Raw genomic sequence first — 18,446 nt, forward strand, 5'->3', positions numbered from 1 at the left:
AACCAATCTCTTTTACTTGCAGACCAAACTCACAGTATATTACATGCCATAACATTCCTATATATATATATGATATTATAGATAGCGCGCCACGGCGGACGCCAACACTACCTAGCGCCATGGCGGATGCCCCACAACATGCACCATGGCGGACGCCAACAACACTTCCCACACCCGCCACCGGGTGATCCCACCCCGTGTCCGATCCTTACGGATTAGTCCTCCCGCTCACAGCAGGCCCTATGTGTGTGTATGGGTGACTGCACAGCCACTGTGTCTCGGGTGAATGAATGGTACCGTTGGTGCACTTGATGAAATACCTGCCGAGCACTCCAGTGCTCGGGTCTGCCACGATCTTCACAAAGGGTCTTGGTACGTCGACACCGAGCTGTCTCTATCTCTCTCTCTATGGTCCGGGACGCTCACACCTGGATTCCGGCAACACCAGTGGGGGTCTGACCTCCCACTCGACAGTATAGTCCCGGTCAAGGCTTAACGATACTAGGGGAACAGGAACCTAACTAAGGCGATCCCTAGCTCAGCTTGTATCTACGGTGACTCAGGGCTAACTGGGCCTGGGGCACCTGGCCTGCGCCGGGGTGGATCAACCTCCCCTCACAGTCTCTCCGTCTTTTCTCCACTCAGCTCTAGCTCCACGTGCGCGCAACCACTGCCTATATCTCTGGCACCTCCTCCACCCATTGGCTAGACTCTCTCACCTGACCCTCCCCGCAGGGCTGCTGGGTCAAGGGACTGCTTTCTCCCACCAAGTGCACTCTCCTCCTTCGCAGGCTTTTGCAACTACTATATGCAAGCGAGAGAGAGAGAGTGGGTCTGAGAGCCTGAGAGAGGGAGTGGGTCTAAGAGAGGGAGTTGGTCTGAGAGAGGGAGTGGTTCTGAGAGAGGGACTGGGTCTGAGAGAGGGAGTGGATCTGAGAGCCTGAGAGAGGGAGTGGATCTGAGAGCCTGAGAGAGGGAGTGGGTCTGAGAGAGAGAGTGGGTCTGAGAGCCTGAGAGAGAGAGTGGGTCTGAGAGCCTGAGAGAGGGAGTGGGTCTGAGAGAGGGAGTGGGTCTGAGAGAGAGAGTGGGTCTGAGAGAGAGAGTGGGTCTAAGAGAGAGAGTGGGTCTGAGAGAGAGAGAGTGGGTCTGAGAGAGGGAGTGGGTCTGAGAGAGGGAGTTGGTCTGAATGAGAGAGTGGGTCTGAGAGCCTGAGAGGGGGAGTGGGTCTAAGAGAGGGAGTTGGTCTGAGAGAGGGAGTGGTTCTGAGAGAGGGAGTGGTTCTGAGAGAGGGACTGGGACTGAGAGAGAGAGTGGGTCTGAGAGCCTGAGAGAGGTAGTGGGTCTGAGAGAGAGAGTGGGTCTGAGAGAGAGAGTGGGTCTGAGAGAGGGAGTGGGTCTGAGAGAGAGTGGGTCTGAGAGCCTGAGAGAGGGAGTGGGTCTGAGAGAGGGAGTGGGTCTGAGAGAGAGCGTGGGTCTGAGAGAGGGAGTGGGTCTGAGAGAGGGAGTGGGTCTGAGAGAGAGAATGTGTCTGAGAGCCTGAGAGAGGGAGTGGGTCTGAGAGAGGGAGTGGGTCTGAGAGAGGGAGTGGGTCTGAGAGAGGGAGTGGGTCTGAGAGCCTGAGAGAGGGAGTGGGTCTGAGAGAGAGAGTGGGTCTGAGAGTCTGAGAGAGGAAGTGGGTCTGAGAAAGGGAGTGGGTCTGAGAAAGAGTGGGTCCGAGAGCCTGAGAGAGGGAGTGGGTCTGAGAGAGTAAGTGGGTCTGAGATAGAGAGTGGGTCTGAGAGAGAGTGTGTCTGAGAGAGGGAGTGGGTCTGAGAGATAGAGTGTGTCTGAGAGAGGGAGTGGGTCTGAGAGAGGGAGTGGGTCTGAGAGAGGGAGTGGGTCTGAGAGAGGGAGTGGGTCTGAGAGAGGGAGTGGGTCTGAGAGAGGGAGTGGTTCTGAGAGAGAGAGTGGGTGTGATAGAGAAAGTGGGTCTGAGAGAGAGAGTGGGTCTGAGAGAGGGAGTGGGTCTGAGAGAGGCAGTGGGTCTGAGAGAGGGAGTGGGTCTGAGAGGGGGAGTGGGTCTGAGAGAGGCAGTGGGTCTGAGAGAGAGAGTGTGTCTGAGAGCCTGAGAGAGGGAGTGGGTCTGAGAGAGAGAGTGGGTCTGAGAGAGGATGTGGGTCTGAGAGAGTGAGAGGGTCTGAGAGAGGGAGTGGGTCTGAGAGAGGGAGTGGCTCTGAGAGAGAGTGGGACTGAGAGAGGGAGTGGGTCTGAGAGAGGGAGTGGGTCTGAGAGAGGGAGTGGGTCTGAGAGAGAGAATGTGTCTGAGAGCCTGAGAGAGGGAGTGGGTCTGAGAGAGGGAGTGGGTCTGAGAGAGGGAGTGGGCCGAGAGAGGGAGAGGGTCTGAGAGAGGGAGTGGGTCTGAGAGAGGGAGTAGGTCTGAGAGAGAGTGGGTCTGAGAGCCTGAGAGAGGGAGTGGGTCTGAGAGAGGGAGTGGGTCTGAGAGAGGGAGTGAGTCTGAGAGAGAGAGTGGGTCTTAGAAAGGTAGTGGGTCTGAGAGAGGGAGTGGGTCTGAGAGAGAGCGGTTCTGAGAGTGTGAGAGAGGGTGTGGGTCACAGAGAGAGTGGGTTTGAGAGAGAGAGTGGGTCTGAGAGAGAGAGTGGGTCTGAGAGAGAGAGTGGGTCTGAGAGAGAGAGTGGGTCTGAGAGAGAGAGTGGGTCTGAGAGAGGGAGTGGGTCTGAGAGAGGGAGTGGGTCTGAGAGAGAATGGGTCTGAGAGCCTGAGAGAGGGAGTGGGTCTGAGAGAGGAAGTGGGTCTGAGAGAGAGAGTGGGTCTGAGAGCCTGAGAGATGAAGTGGGTCTGAGAGAGGGAGTGGGTCTGAGAGAGAGTGGGTCTGAGAGCCTGAGAGAGGGAGTGGGTCTGAGAGAGAGAGTGGGTATGAGAGCCTGAGAGAGGGAGTGGATCTGAGAGAGAGGGTGGGTCTGAGAGCCTGAGAGAGGGAGTGGGTCTGAGAGAGAGAGTGGGTATGAGAGCCTGAGAGAGGGAGTGGGTCTGAGAGAGAGAGTGGGTCTGAGAGTGGGAGTGGGTCTGAGAGAGGGAGTGGGTCTGAGAGAGGGAGTGGGTCTGAGAGAGGGAGTGGGTCTGAGAGAGGAAGTGGGTTTGAGAGAGAGAGGGGGTCTGAGAGAGGGAGTGGGTCTGAGAGAGGGAGTGGGTCTGAGAGAGGGAGTGGGTCTGAGAGAGGGAGCGGGTCTGAGAGAGGGAGTGGGTCTGAGAGAGGGAGTGGGTCTGAGAGAGGGAGTGGGTCTGAGAGAGGGAGTGGGTCTGAGAGAGGGAGTGGGTCTGAGAGAGGGAGTGGGTCTGAGAGAGAGAGTGGGTCTGAGAGAGGGAGTGGGTCTGAGAGAGGGAGTGGGTCTGAGAGCCTGAGAGAGAGAGTGGGTCTGAGAGCCTGAGAGAGGAGTGGGTCTGAGAGAGGGAGTGGGCCGAGAGAGGGAGAGGGTCTGAGAGAGGGAGTGGGTCTGAGAGAGGGAGTAGGTCTAAGAGAGAGTGGGTCTGAGAGCCTGAGAGAGGGAGTGGGTCTGAGAGAGGGAGTGGGTCTGAGAGAGGGAGTGAGTCTGAGAGAGAGAGTGGGTCTTAGAGAGGTAGTGGGTCTGAGAGAGGGAGTGGGTCTGAGAGGGGGAGTGGGTCTGAGAGAGGCAGTGGGTCTGAGAGAGAGAGTGTGTCTGAGAGCCTGAGAGAGGGAGTGGGTCTGAGAGAGAGAGTGGGTCTGAGAGAGGATGTGGGTCTGAGAGAGTGAGAGGGTCTGAGAGAGGGAGTGGGTCTGAGAGAGGGAGTGGCTCTGAGAGAGAGTGGGACTGAGAGAGGGAGTGGGTCTGAGAGAGGGAGTGGGTCTGAGAGAGGGAGTGGTTCTGAGAGAGAGAGTGGGTGTGATAGAGAAAGTGGGTCTGAGAGAGAGAGTGGGTCTGAGAGAGGGAGTGGGTCTGAGAGAGGCAGTGGGTCTGAGAGAGGGAGTGGGTCTGAGAGGGGGAGTGGGTCTGAGAGAGGCAGTGGGTCTGAGAGAGAGAGTGTGTCTGAGAGCCTGAGAGAGGGAGTGGGTCTGAGAGAGAGAGTGGGTCTGAGAGAGGATGTGGGTCTGAGAGAGTGAGAGGGTCTGAGAGAGGGAGTGGGTCTGAGAGAGGGAGTGGCTCTGAGAGAGAGTGGGACTGAGAGAGGGAGTGGGTCTGAGAGAGGGAGTGGGTCTGAGAGAGGGAGTGGGTCTGAGAGAGAGAATGTGTCTGAGAGCCTGAGAGAGGGAGTGGGTCTGAGAGAGGGAGTGGGTCTGAGAGAGGGAGTGGGCCGAGAGAGGGAGAGGGTCTGAGAGAGGGAGTGGGTCTGAGAGAGGGAGTAGGTCTGAGAGAGAGTGGGTCTGAGAGCCTGAGAGAGGGAGTGGGTCTGAGAGAGGGAGTGGGTCTGAGAGAGGGAGTGAGTCTGAGAGAGAGAGTGGGTCTTAGAAAGGTAGTGGGTCTGAGAGAGGGAGTGGGTCTGAGAGAGAGTGGTTCTGAGAGTGTGAGAGAGGGTGTGGGTCACAGAGAGAGTGGGTTTGAGAGAGAGAGTGGGTCTGAGAGAGAGAGTGGGTCTGAGAGAGAGAGTGGGTCTGAGAGAGAGAGTGGGTCTGAGAGAGAGAGTGGGTCTGAGAGAGGGAGTGGGTCTGAGAGAGGGAGTGGGTCTGAGAGAGAATGGGTCTGAGAGCCTGAGAGAGGGAGTGGGTCTGAGAGAGGAAGTGGGTCTGAGAGAGAGAGTGGGTCTGAGAGCCTGAGAGATGAAGTGGGTCTGAGAGAGGGAGTGGGTCTGAGAGAGAGTGGGTCTGAGAGCCTGAGAGAGGGAGTGGGTCTGAGAGAGAGAGTGGGTATGAGAGCCTGAGAGAGGGAGTGGATCTGAGAGAGAGGGTGGGTCTGAGAGCCTGAGAGAGGGAGTGGGTCTGAGAGAGAGAGTGGGTATGAGAGCCTGAGAGAGGGAGTGGGTCTGAGAGAGAGAGTGGGTCTGAGAGTGGGAGTGGGTCTGAGAGAGGGAGTGGGTCTGAGAGAGGGAGTGGGTCTGAGAGAGGGAGTGGGTCTGAGAGAGGAAGTGGGTTTGAGAGAGAGAGGGGGTCTGAGAGAGGGAGTGGGTCTGAGAGAGGGAGTGGGTCTGAGAGAGGGAGTGGGTCTGAGAGAGGGAGCGGGTCTGAGAGAGGGAGTGGGTCTGAGAGAGGGAGTGGGTCTGAGAGAGGGAGTGGGTCTGAGAGAGGGAGTGGGTCTGAGAGAGGGAGTGGGTCTGAGAGAGGGAGTGGGTCTGAGAGAGAGAGTGGGTCTGAGAGAGGGAGTGGGTCTGAGAGAGGGAGTGGGTCTGAGAGCCTGAGAGAGAGAGTGGGTCTGAGAGCCTGAGAGAGGAGTGGGTCTGAGAGAGGGAGTGGGCCGAGAGAGGGAGAGGGTCTGAGAGAGGGAGTGGGTCTGAGAGAGGGAGTAGGTCTAAGAGAGAGTGGGTCTGAGAGCCTGAGAGAGGGAGTGGGTCTGAGAGAGGGAGTGGGTCTGAGAGAGGGAGTGAGTCTGAGAGAGAGAGTGGGTCTTAGAGAGGTAGTGGGTCTGAGAGAGGGAGTGGGTCTGAGAGAGAGTGGTTCTGAGAGCGTGAGAGAGGGTGTGGGTCACAGAGAGAGAGTGGGTTTGAGAGAGAGAGAGTGGGTCTGAGAGAGAGAGTGGGTCTGAGAGAGAGAGTGGGTCTGAGAGAGAGAGTGGGTCTGAGAGAGAGAATGGGTCTGAGAGAGGGAGTGGGTCTGAGAGAGGGAGTGGGTTTGAGAGAGAATGGGTCTGAGAGCCTGAGAGAGGGAGTGGGTCTGAGAGAGGAAGTGGGTCTGAGAGAGAGAGTGGGTCTGAGAGCCTGAGAGAGGAAGTGGGTCTGAGAGAGGGAGTGGGTCTGAGAGAGAGTGGGTCTGAGAGCCTGAGAGAGGGAGTGGGTCTGAGAGAGAGAGTGGGTATGAGAGCCTGAGAGAGGGAGTGGATCTGAGAGAGGGTGGGTCTGAGAGCCTGAGAGAGGGAGTGGGTCTGAGAGAGAGAGTGGGTATGAGAGCCTGAGAGAGGGAGTGGGTCTGAGAGAGAGAGTGGGTCTGAGAATGGGAGTGGGTCTGAGAGAGGGAGTGGGTCTGAGAGAGGGAGTGGGTCTGAGAGAGGGAGTGGGTCTGAGAGAGGAAGTGGGTTTGAGAGAGAGAGGGGGTCTGAGAGAGGGAGTGGGTCTGAGAGAGGGAGTGGGTCTGAGAGAGGAAGTGGGTTTGAGAGAGAGAGGGGGTCTGAGAGAGGGAGTGGGTCTGAGAGAGGGAGCGGGTCTGAGAGAGGGAGCGGGTCTGAGAGAGGGAGCGGGTCTGAGAGAGGGAGTGGGTCTGAGAGAGGGAGTGGGTCTGAGAGAGGGAGTGGGTCTGAGAGAGGGAGTGGGTCTGAGAGAGAGAGTGGGTCTGAGAGAGGGAGTAGGTCTGAGAGAGGAAGTGGGTCTGAGAGCCTGAGAGAGAGAGTGGGTCTGAGAGCCTGAGAGAGGAGTGGGTCTGAGAGAGGGAGTGGGTCTGGGAGAGGGAGTGGGTCTGAGAGAGGGAGTGGGTCTGAGAGATAATGGGTCTGAGAGCCTGAGCGAGGGAGTGGGTCTGAGAAAGGAAGTGGGTCTGAGAGAGAGAGTGGGTCTTAGAGCCTGAGAGAGGAAGTGGGTCTGAGAGAGGGAGTGGGTCTGAGAGAGAGTGGGTCTGAGAGCCTGAGAGAGGGAGTGGGTCTGAGAGAGAGAGAGAGTGGGTATGAGAGCCTGAGAGAGGGAGTTTGTCTGAGAGAGAGAGTGGGTCTGAGAGCCTGAGAGAGGGAGTGGGTCTGAGAGAGAGAGTGGGTATGAGAGCCTGAGAGAGGGAGTGTGTCTGAGAGAGAGAGTAGGTCTGAGAGAGGGAGTGGGTCCGAGAGAGGGAGTGGGTCTGAGAGAGGGAGTGTGTCTGAGACAGGGAGTGGGTCTGAGAGAGAGAGTGGGTCTGAGAGAGGGAGTGGGTCTGAGAGAGAGAGTGGGTCTGAGAGAGGGAGTGGGTCTGAGAGAGGGAGTGGGTCTGAGAGAGGGAGTGGGTCTGAGAGAGGGAGTGGTTCTGAGAGAGAGAGAGGGTCTGAGAGAGGGAGTGGGTCTGAGAGCCTGAGAGAGAGAGTGGGTCTGAGAGCCTGAGAGAGGGAGTGGGTCTGAGAGAGGGAGTGGGTCTGAGAGAGGGAGTGGGTCTGCGAGAGAGATTGTGTCTTAGATCCTGAGAGAGGGAGTGGGTCTGAGAGAGAGAGTGGGTCTGAGAGCCTGAGAGAGGGATTGGGTCTGAGAGAGATAGTGGGTCTGAGAGAGGGAGTGGGTCTGAGAGAGGGAGTGGGTCTGAGAGAGGGAGTGGGTCTGAGAGAGAGAGTGTGACTGACAGAGGGAGTGGGTCTGAGAGAGGGTGTGGGTCTGAGAGAGGGAGTGGGTCTGAGAGAGTGAGTGGGTCTGAGAGAGAGAGAGTGGGTCTGAGAGAGAGAGTGGGTCTGAGAGAGAGTGTGGGTCTGAGAGAGAGAGTGGGTCTGAGAGAGAGAGTGGGTCTGAGAGAGAGAGTGGGTCTGAGAGAGAGAGTGGGTCTGAGAGAGAGAGTGGGTTTGAGAGAGAGAGTGGGTCTGAGAGAGAGAGTGGGTCTGAGAGAGGGAGTGGGTCTGAGAGAGGGAGTGGGTCTGAGAGAGAGAGAGTGGGCTGAGAGCCTGAGAGAGGGAGTGGGTCTAAGAGAGGAAGTTGGTCTGAGAGAGCGAGTGGTTCTGAGAGAGGGACTGGGTCTGAGAGAGGGAGTGGATCTGAGAGCCTGAGAGAGGGAGTGGGTCTGAGAGAGAGAGTGGGTCTGAGAGCCTGAGAGAGGTAGTGGGTCTGAGAGAGGCAGTGGGTCTGAGAGAGAGTGGGTCTGAGAGCCTGAGAGAGGTAGTGGGTCTGAGAGAGAGAGTGGGTCTGAGAGAGAGAGTGGGTCTGAGAGAGGGAGTGGGTCTGAGAGAGAGTGGGTCTGAGAGCCTGAGAGAGGGAGTGGGTCTGAGAGAGGGAGTGGGTCTGAGAGAGAGCGTGGGTCTAAGAGAGGGAGTGGGTCTGAGAGAGGGAGTGGGTCTGAGAGAGAGAATGTGTCTGAGAGCCTGAGAGAGGTAGTGGGTCTGAGAGAGAGAGTGGGTCTGAGAGAGGGAGTGGGTCTGAGAGAGAGAGTGGGTCTGAGAGAGAGAATGGGTCTGAGAGCCTGAGAGAGGGAGTGGGTCTGAGAGAGAGAGTGGGTATGGGAGCCTGAGAGAGGGAGTGGGTCTGAGAGAGAGAGAGTGGGTCTGAGAGAGGGAGTGGGTCTGAGAGAGGGAGTGGGTCTGAGAGAGGGAGTGGGTCTGAGAGAGGTAATGGGTCTGAGAGAGGGAGTGGGTCTGAGAGAGGGAGTGGGTCTGAGAGAGAGAGTGGGTCTGAGAGCCTGAGAGAAGGAGTGGGTCTGAGAGAGGGAGTGGGTCTGAGAGAGAGAGTGGGTCTGAGAGCCTGAGAGAGGGAGTGGGTCTGAGAGAGGGAGTGGGTCTGAGAGAGGGAGTGGGTCTGAGAGAGGGAGTGGGTCTGAGAGAGGGAGTGGGTCTGAGAGAGAGAGTGGGTCTGAGAGCCTGAGAGAGGGAGTGGGTCTGAGAGAGGGAGTGGGTCTGAGAGAGGGAGTGGGTCTGAGAGCCTGAGAGAGGGAGTCGGTCTGAGAGAGAGAGTGGGTCTGAGAGAGAGAGTGGGTCTGAGAGCCTGAGAGAGGGAGTGGGTCTGAGAGAGGGAGTGGGTCTGAGAGCCTGAGAGAGGGAGTGGGTCTGAGAGAGGGAGTGTGTCTGAGAGAGGGAGTGGGTCTGAGAGAGGGAGTGGGTCTGAGAGAGGAAGTGGTTCTGAGAGAGAGAGTGGGTCTGAGAGCCTGAGGGAGGGAGTGGGTCTGAAAGAGAGAGTGGGTCTGAGAGCCTGAGAGAGGCAGTGGGTCTGAGAGAGGGAGTGGGTTTGAGAGAGGGAGTGGGTCTGAGAGAGGGAGTGGGTCTGAAAGAGAGAGAGAGAGAGTGGGTCTAATAGAGGGAGTGGGTCTGAGAGCCTGAGAGAGATAGAGTTGATCTGAGAGCCTGATAGAGTGGGTCTGAGAGCATGAGAGAGTGAGTGGGTCTGAGAGAGGGAGTGGGTCTGAGAGAGAGAGAGGGTCTGAGAGAGGGAGTGGGTCTGAGAGAGGGAGTGGGTCTGAGAGCCTGAGAGAGGGATTGGGTCTGAGAGAGAGAGTGGGTCTGAGAGAGGGAGTGGGTCTGAGAGAGGGAGTGGGTCTGAGAGAGGGAGTGGGTCTGCGAGAGGTATTGGGTCTGAGAGAGGGAGTGGGTCTGAGAGAGGGAGTGGGTCTGAGAGAGGGAGTGGGTCTGAGAGAGGGAGTGGGTCTGAGAGAGGGAGTGGGTCTGAGAGAGAGTGGGTCTGAGAGAGGGAGTGGGTCTGAGAGAGAGTGGGTCTGAGAGCCTGAGTGAAGGATTGGGTCTGAGAGAGGGAGTGGGTCTGAGAGAGGGAGTTGGTCTGAGAGAGGGAGTGGGTCTGAGAGCCTGAGAGAGAGAGTTGATCTGAGAGCCTGAGAGAGTGGGTCTGAGAGCATGAGAGAGGGAGGTGGTCTGAGAGAGGGAGTGGGTCTGAGAGCCTGAGAGAGAGAGTTGATCTGAGAGCCTGGGAAAGTGGGTCTGAGAGCATGAGAGAGAGAGTGGGTCTGAGAGAGGGAGTGGGTCTGAGAGAGGGAGTGGGTCTGAGAGAGAGAGTGGGTCTGAGAGAGGGAGTGGGTCTGAGAAAGAGAGTGGGTCTGAGAGCCTGAGAGAGGGATTGGGTCAGAGAGAGAGTGGGTCTGAGAGAGGGAGTGGGTCTGAGAGAGGGAGTGGGTCTGAGAGAGAGAGTGGGTCTGAGAGCCTGAGAGAAGGAGTGGGTCTGAGAGAGGGAGTGGGTCTGAGAGAGAGAGTGGGTCTGAGAGCCTGTAAGAGGGAGTGGGTCTGAGAGAGGGAGTGGGTCTGAGAGAGGGAGTTGGTCTGAGAGAGGGAGTGGGTCTGAGAGAGAGAGTGGGTCTGAGAGCCTGAGAGAGGGAGTGGGTCTGAGAGAGGGAGTGGGTCTGAGAGAGGGAGTGGGTCTGAGAGAGGGAGTGGGTCTGAGAGCCTGAGAGAGGGAGTGGGTCTGAGAGAGAGTGGGTCTGAGAGAGAGAGTGGGTCTGAGAGCCTGATAGAGGGAGTGGGTCTGAGAGAGGGAGTGGGTCTGAGAGCCTGAGAGAGGGAGTGGGTCTGAGAGAGGGAGTGGGTCTGAGAGAGGGAGTGGGTCTGAGAGAGGGAGTGGGTCTGAGAGAGGGAGTGGGTCTGAGAGAGAGAGTGGGTCAGAGAGCCTGAGAGAGGGAGTGGGTCTGAGAGAGGGAGTGGGTTTGAGAGAGGGAGTGGGTCTGAGAGAGGGAGTGGGTCTGAAAGAGAGAGAGAGTGGGTCTAATAGAGGGAGTGGGTCTGAGAGCCTGAGAGAGAGAGAGTTGATCTGAGAGCCTGAGAGAGTGGGTCTGAGAGCATGAGAGAGTGAGTGGGTCTGAGAGAGGGAGTGGGTCTGAGAGAGAGAGTGGGTCTGAGAGAGGTCGTGGGTCTGAGAGAGGGAGTGGGTCTGAGAGCCTGAGAGAGGGATTGGGTCTGAGAGAGAGAGTGGGTCTGAGAGAGGGAGTGGGTCTGAGAGGGGGAGTGGGTCTGAGAGAGGGAGTGGGTCTGCGAGAGGGATTGGGTCTGAGAGAGGGAGTGGGTCTGAGAGAGGGAGTGGGTCTGAGAGAGGGAGTGGGTCTGAGAGAGGGAGTGGGTCTGAGAGAGGGAGTGGGTCTGAGAGAGGGAGTGGGTCTGAGAGAGAGTGGGTCTGAGAGAGGGAGTGGGTCTGAGAGAGAGTGGGTCTGAGAGCCTGAGTGAAGGATTTGGTCTGAGAGAGGGAGTGGGTCTGAGAGAAGGAGTTGATCTGAGAGAGGGAGTGGGTCTGAGAGCCTGAGAGAGAGAGTTGATCTGAGAGCCTGGGAAAGTGTGTCTGAGAGCATGAGAGAGAGAGTGGGTCTGAGAGAGGGAGTGGGTCTGAGAGAGAGAGAGTGGGTCTGAGAGAGGGAGTGGGTCTGAGAGAGGTAGTGGGTCTGAGAGCCTGAGAGAGGGATTGGGTCTGAGAGAGAGAGTGGGTCTGAGGGAGGGAGTGGGTCTGAGAGAGGTAGTGGGTCTGAGAGAGGGAGTGGGTCTGAGAGAGGGAGTGGGTCTGAGAGAAGGAGTGGGTCTGAGAGAGGGAGTGGGTCTGAGAGAGGGAGTGGGTCTGAGAGAGAGTGGGTCTGGGAGAGGGAGTGGGTCTGAGAGAGAGTGGGTCTGAGAGCCTGAGTGAAGGATTGGGTCTGAGAGAGGGAGTGGGTCTGAGAGAGGGAGTTGGTCTGAGAGAGGGAGTGGGTCTGAGAGTCTGATTTCCCTACCCCTTGCCCGATTTCTGTGTGTGTGTGCGCACATGCGCATGTGCATTTGCGTGTGCTCATTTGCGTGCGCACAGACACCAACCCACAGTCAGTCATAGTCACCCACCACCCAAGAGTCAGTCAGTCACCCAAAGAGAAGCAGTTCGAGCCATCACATTAGTGGTGAGTTCATTAAATGTTTGACAAATATAGCAGGCTAATTTTTAAGTTGATCATTTTGGATGGCCCTCGAATGATTTTATAAATATCAAAATGGCCCTTGGCAGAAAAAAGGTTCCCCACCCCTGGTCTATAGGGATGGAATTACATTTGTATGTACAGGAGACAGATATGTGTGTTTTCATATAGCGCAGTATGTATGGACATGAGAAAAAGGGGGGAAGGAAAACACAAAATGGATGTGTCTCCTGAAAGAATTCACTATACTGCACTCCTACTTGATTTAAAATTTAACTTTTAATATATTTATATAAAACATGTGTTACCAAAACGTCGTGTATTGTGCATTAAGAATAAATTAAATTGACAATACCTAGCGTCTGTGTCAGTGAATGTGCGTTGGAATGGTCTCAAACAACAAATTGTAGTAGAGATTACAGGACACAGGACGCTAATAGTCAGGGTATAAACCCCTCTGGGGCACCTATGAGATCAGGTACACGTGTAATTATAAATATAACTTACAAACTCAGTGACTGATTGTGTCGTGAAAATACAGCAGTCCTGCTTAGACTTTTAAACCACAGAGCACTTAGGGATGTCAGTTAAAAATGTATTACCATCCAATATATATGAAAGTGCTACTGATAGTATAGTGATGGAGGGTAAATGATTCACAGCATAGTGAAGCAATTGTTCACAGCATTTTGATCAGTGAATCATTCTACAGCACACTCCAAATAATCATATCGTATAAAGAGCAGGATTGCTTGCGCACTGAGTGTTAGTGAAAATACCCAATTCAGATCTACATAGATAGAGCCAGGAGACTACAGATCACTACATAAAAGCAGCTCCAAGTAGGAGACTGACAACATTGCGCGTCCAACGCGCGTTTCCCTCCAGCAAAGGAGCTTCCTCAGGGACAAATTTGCTGGGGGGAGGAAGAATGAACCCTTATATACCCAAACAGTACCTTGATTGCAGATTGAACAATTAACAGCTGTTGCACATGCGCAGTTGGTCCGTTGCCAAACTAAACCCCTCAAACTACAAAAATGCTTAATAAAACATCTGGGTAGGTTCCCACACATACAGCAACAAAAGTGCTGAGTTAGTGTGTAAAATCGAGTGTTTTTAGGGCTTACTGCACCGACACACTTTATTCGAGCAAATACCCAGTATGTACCTGGCAGATACCTGGAATGCGCTGCTCCTCACCTCTGACAAGCCCCGTTGCGTTTGCCTTCCCAGCCTGGGTTCATGCCTGGCTGACGGGCGGCTGATCTGTTAAATGATAATGATTAGGATTTAATAGGCTGCAATGCTTCGCGTGTCTACCAGATGGCATAAATTCATGAATTGTAATGCAGTATATATATATATACTGTGCAGTATTGCAGCCAGCGGGAATAAAATGCTTCAATCCCTGCCTGGAAAATACCTCAATGCACTCGGGCAGAAAACAGTCACAAACCTCAATACACCCGGGTATACCCGAATTCGTGGGACTAGCCGAGCTCGAATAAAGTGTGTCGCCAGTGTATATAACAGTGTGGCATGAATCGGCGAGATTGGAGTCCAATGCGCATGCTCGCGGACTCAGAAAATCCAACAAACCAGAGTAAAACACACTGCGCATGCGTGGACACTTAAGGTAAAAGTGGCTAAATCAAAGTTAATGCTGTGCGCATGCGCGAAGACTTGTAGACTCTAGCCCGATGTCCATGTGACTGCGCATGCACGGAGACTCCAGAAATACCTCATATAGAGGCGCATGTGCAGGGGACTAAGGCAACAATACTGCCATAGTCCAGGCATAATGCGCATGTGTTCGGACTCCGAAATTTTTGGCTTACTGCCATCTATAGTTGTGCGCAGTGCGCATGCGTCGGGACTTAGAAAATTTCCACAAAAATAAAAAATGTTCATATCGCGCATGCGTGGGCACTTAGAAATATTTAGCCTTATTAACAAAAAGTGTGATTTTGTTTGTTCAATCGATCTGTGCTCATACAATATAGTTGGAATACATGTAAGCCCTAGATGGTACATATAGAGCTTTTGATGGACACATAGTGAATAATCTTTAAAAGCTCATGCCCTAGATGTTGGCAAGTAAGAAAAGTATTATTGAATATGTGACAGATGATAATCAATTTAATGGTGGGTAAGGGTCTATAGTGCCTTATGTAACTATTTTGTGCAGAGTATAATTGCAGAGATTAAGTTGTATGTACTCCCCCATAGTGATATACTGACGTGTCAGGCTTGGAGGTAGTGGTAGGATGAATAAAGAAAATAAAAAAACAATTTATGTATATGCATATAGTAATTTTGCGTAGAATTTTCATTGTATAATTACCATTCTATACACATGTAGCATACATGACGACTAAGCCCAAAGCTGGGTTTAGAACTTCGGTAATATAGTCATTAATTTGGGGTTAATATTCAAATATATTTCAATATCAAATGCTGGGAAACAACACAATGGGCATGGAGAATGGTCTGGCTGCTCGTATATAAAAGTATATATAGCACATGAGTAGACCATTTAAACACAACAGGAAAACACGGGATAGATAATAAAGTCTAACCAAAGGAACCTATGTAGCAAAGGACAACAGGCGGAGGCACAGTTAACCCATGGACACCTGGACACCTGAGGACCCACTTTTCATCGTGGACACCTTCCCATGTGAGTCTCTCCAGGATAGTTCTGGACTTTATTCATAATGATTGTTCCTTTATAGATGCTTACTACTCAAACATCCTTACTACCGTGCATTGTGGGATTGTAGTGTTTACATGCATCTTTTGGACATTTTATATCTATATCCGTTATTGGGTTAATCCACTTTTCTACAATCAAGACATGTGTAGTGTTCGCTGTATTCTTTAGAGCACCATACAACGTTTTCATAACCAAAGGAACCTCCCTGATCAAATAAAGGGTGTAAAAGTAAACCCCTCATTGAGTCCATTGGGGCTCCTTGTTTTTAATTTGAAAATCCATTCTGCTTCGATCCGAAGCAGGGATTGGTCAATATTGCCCCCTCTCATGGGACATTTCAGCTGGTAAATGCCCATGAATTTGATGGCATTGGTATCGCCATTGTGGTATTGTGTCACATGTCTGGCAACAGATGTTTCAGCAGAGTGTTTAATGGAATTGATATGTTCCAAAACACGTCTGCGTAGTTGTCTAGTTGTTTTTCCAACGTATCTCTTACCACATACGCATGTGATAAGGTAGATAACGTTGGGAGTCCGACAGTTAATGAAACTGTCCACCGAAAAATGTGATGTATTGTCATGATTGGCGAATACTTTGCCCACATTTATGTGTCTGCATGCTTTGCACCCTTGACAGCGGTACATGCCCTTAACAGGGCTCAACCAAGTTGTAGTTCTAGAGCGTTGAAAATGGCTGTTCACTAATGAGTCCCGTAGGTTTTTGGACCGCCTGCTGGTAATCATGGGTCTAGGGCCTATAACCTGTGCCAAATCATCATCGGCCTGTAAGAGATGCCAATGTCTGGTAAATATCTTTTTAATGGCCCACCAACGTTTGTTAAAGGTACCAATGACTCTGATTGTTCTGTCCTTGGATTTTGTCTTATTTCTAGACAAGAGAGAGGCCCTATCGCTATGTAATGCCCGATGGTAAGCTTTATTCAATGTTTTGATGTGATAGCCACGGTTGAGGAATCTAGACCGAAGTTCTTTAGATTGTGCTATAAATTCTTCAGTCGTAGAGCAATTCCTCCGGAGTCGGAGATACTGACCTACACTACCGACACACTTTATTGAAGTGTGGTCGGTACCGCAAGCCGGGAAATCTCCCGGCTTGCTAGTGGCCGCCCCTCGGCGTGCCGCGCGTCATAGACGCGCGGTCACGCGTCATCGGGAGCGTGCGCCCGCTGCACGCGTGTCCAGGGGCTCCCCGAGGGAGCCCTGGTGTCCCGCGATCGCGGGACAGCGGCAGGGGGTTCCGGGGGACCCGGCGGACCCGGCAGCGGTAGGGAGAGCGCCCCGATCGGAGGGCGCTCTTCCGCTGCTTCGGCGTGCGCCCGTCACACTCGGGCGCGCGCCAGGCTACTGCTGCGGCACAGAACGGGCAAATGCTCGAATAAACTGTGCCGCAGCAGTATGGGGATGCCACTTATGAGGCTTCTAGGATGCTGGCTCTGCGCTAGTAACAGACTGTTAGTCGCTGTGCTTTTCCTATAAACCTTTGTCTGGATGTTACGTTCACCATCAATGTATATGTTCAAATCTAAGAATGTTATTGAGGTGGTACTTAGCACAGTCGTGAGCCTCAAATTCAGAGTATTTGTATTTAGTTTCTCCACAAACTCATGGAGTAATTGAGTGGAACCTTCCCATAGGAGCAGAATGTCATCTATGTACCTGATCCACATAGAAATGTGGTCAGTGTACATAGAGAAATCCTCATTGAAAACGTGGATACGCTCCCACCAGCCCAGGTATAAGTTGGCATACGTAGGGGCACAAGTAGTGCCCATAGCGGTACCCTGGGTCTGGTGGTAATAAAGCCCATCAAAAATAAAATAATTGTGTGTTAGAACATAATTCAGTAGATCAAGAATGAAAGAGTTGTGTCTGTTAAATCTACGGTCCCTGGTCGACAGAAAGTATTGGACAGCATTGAGACCATTCTTGTGAACAATGGAAGTGTATAGTGATTCTACATCTAGACTCACAAGAATGGTCTCTGATGTAACATGGATCCCATCTAGTCTCTTTAGTGTGTCTTTCATATCCTGAACATACGATGGGAGACTGATGACGAAATCCCTTAGAACCTTGTCTAAGTAAATACTGCTGCCCTCGGACAGACAGTTATTGCCCGAGACTATTGGGCGACCTGGGGGGGACCGTAACCTTTTATGTACCTTAGGTAAGGTATAGAATGTCGCCACCGTGGGTGACTTCGGGTACATAAAGTCAAACTCGCTTCAGCTGATCATATCGGTGTCAAGAGCATTCTGTAGAATGTCTAACAGTTCTGATTTAAATTCTGACGTTGGGCTATGGTCAAGGGTCTCATAGCAGTCTTTATTGCTAAGAAGCCTCATGTTTTCACTAACATAGGCTTCAGTGTCTTGAATTACGATATTGCCACCTTTATCAGATGGTTTAATTGTGTAGGCTTTGTCAGACATCAGTTCTTTTAGGCCGATTTTTTCGTCAGATGTAAGATTATTGGCAGACTTATAATGTTTTGGCTCTGCTTCCAGGTCCCTGGTTACGCAGGCAACAAACAATTCAACAGCTGGACAGGTGGTAATTGGCGGGGTAAAATGACTCCTAGGTTTCAGGTGTGTAAATGGACCTGTGATATCATGTTTGTGTTTTCCTTCCCCCCTTTTTCTGATTCACTTTTCAGTTCACAGTTTGCACCCACTTTTTTGGATTACCATTTATTCACTCATTATTTGTTTCAATTGGTGTGGTTCTGTGATCACTCCCTAACCCTAATGTATGGACATGGCCTTTAGCACTCATGGGAAGAGTTCACTTGTGTCAGTAATGACTCATGAAACTCCAGTCTCCGTTTAGGCCATTGCTAAGTGTCCTGAACAGTTGCATAAATTTATATTCATGCAACCGTCTCTCTTTCAGTGTTCTAAGATTGGCTTTGAGTATGGCCACCTTCAGATCGTTCATTTTGTGGCCAGAGTCAGAGAAATGTTCGCCGACAGGACTGTGTCTTGTTCTGCGTGTGATGCTGTGGCGATGGAGATTCATTCTCTTGTTTAGCCCATGTCCCATCTCACCTATGTAGTAGCAGCCCCCTGGGCATTTCATGCACATGATGAGGTACATGACATTGCTGGAGGAACAGGTGAACCTTCCTCTGATTTTGTACTTCAGAATCTTGTGTGGTATGTGTATTGTGTCCGCCGTGTGGAGCATTGCGCAGGTTTTGCATCTTGCGTCCTGGCATGGTCTTGTCCCGCATTAAGTTTTATTGTTGGATACCTTACTTCTCACCATCATTTTCTTGAGATTATGAGATTGTCTGTATGATAAAAAAAAGCTGTGTGTGCTGTGCACGCGCATAGTAAGTGAAACTTCTTTGACTTTTGTCACAGAAATTGTATTTGTATTGGTGATGTTTTTATTAAAAATCAAAATATAATTTCATTGACAAAACGCAAATAAATTTGACTTATAACGTGCGTACACATCCCTTGTATTTGCACAAAGCGTGAATTCCTCGTGTGTGTCGTGTGACTGTGTGACTGTGCGTGTGACTGTGCGTGTGACTATGCGTGTGACTGTGCGTGTAACTGTGCGTGTAACTGTGCGTGTGACTGTGCGTGTGACTGTGCGATTGTGCGACTGTGCGACTGTGCGTGTGACTGTGCGTGTGACTGTGCGTGTGACTATGCGTGTGACTGTGCGTGTGACTATGCGTGTGACTGTGCGACTGTGCATGTGACTGTGCGACTGTGCATGTGACTGTGCGACTGTGCATGTGACTGTGCGACTGTGCGCGTGACTGTGCGTGCGCGTGACTGTGCATGTGCGCGTGACTGTGCATGTGCGCGTGACTGTGCATGTGCGTGTGACTGTGCATGTGCGCGTGACTGTGCGTGCGCGTGACTGTGCGTGTGTGTGTGCGTGCGTGTGACTTTGTGCGTGCGACTGTGTGTGCTGCGTGTGACTGTGTGCGTGCGTGCGTGTGACTGTGTGTGTGCATGCGTGTGACTGTGTGTGTGTGTGTGCGTGTGACTGTGCGTGACCGTGTGTGTGCGTGCGTGTGACCGTGTGCGTGCATGTTACCGTGTGCGTGCGAGCGCGACGTATG

Source organism: Ascaphus truei, chromosome 3 (genome assembly GCF_040206685.1).
Source record: "Ascaphus truei isolate aAscTru1 chromosome 3, aAscTru1.hap1, whole genome shotgun sequence".
In the NCBI taxonomy this organism is placed as follows: domain Eukaryota; kingdom Metazoa; phylum Chordata; class Amphibia; order Anura; family Ascaphidae; genus Ascaphus; species Ascaphus truei.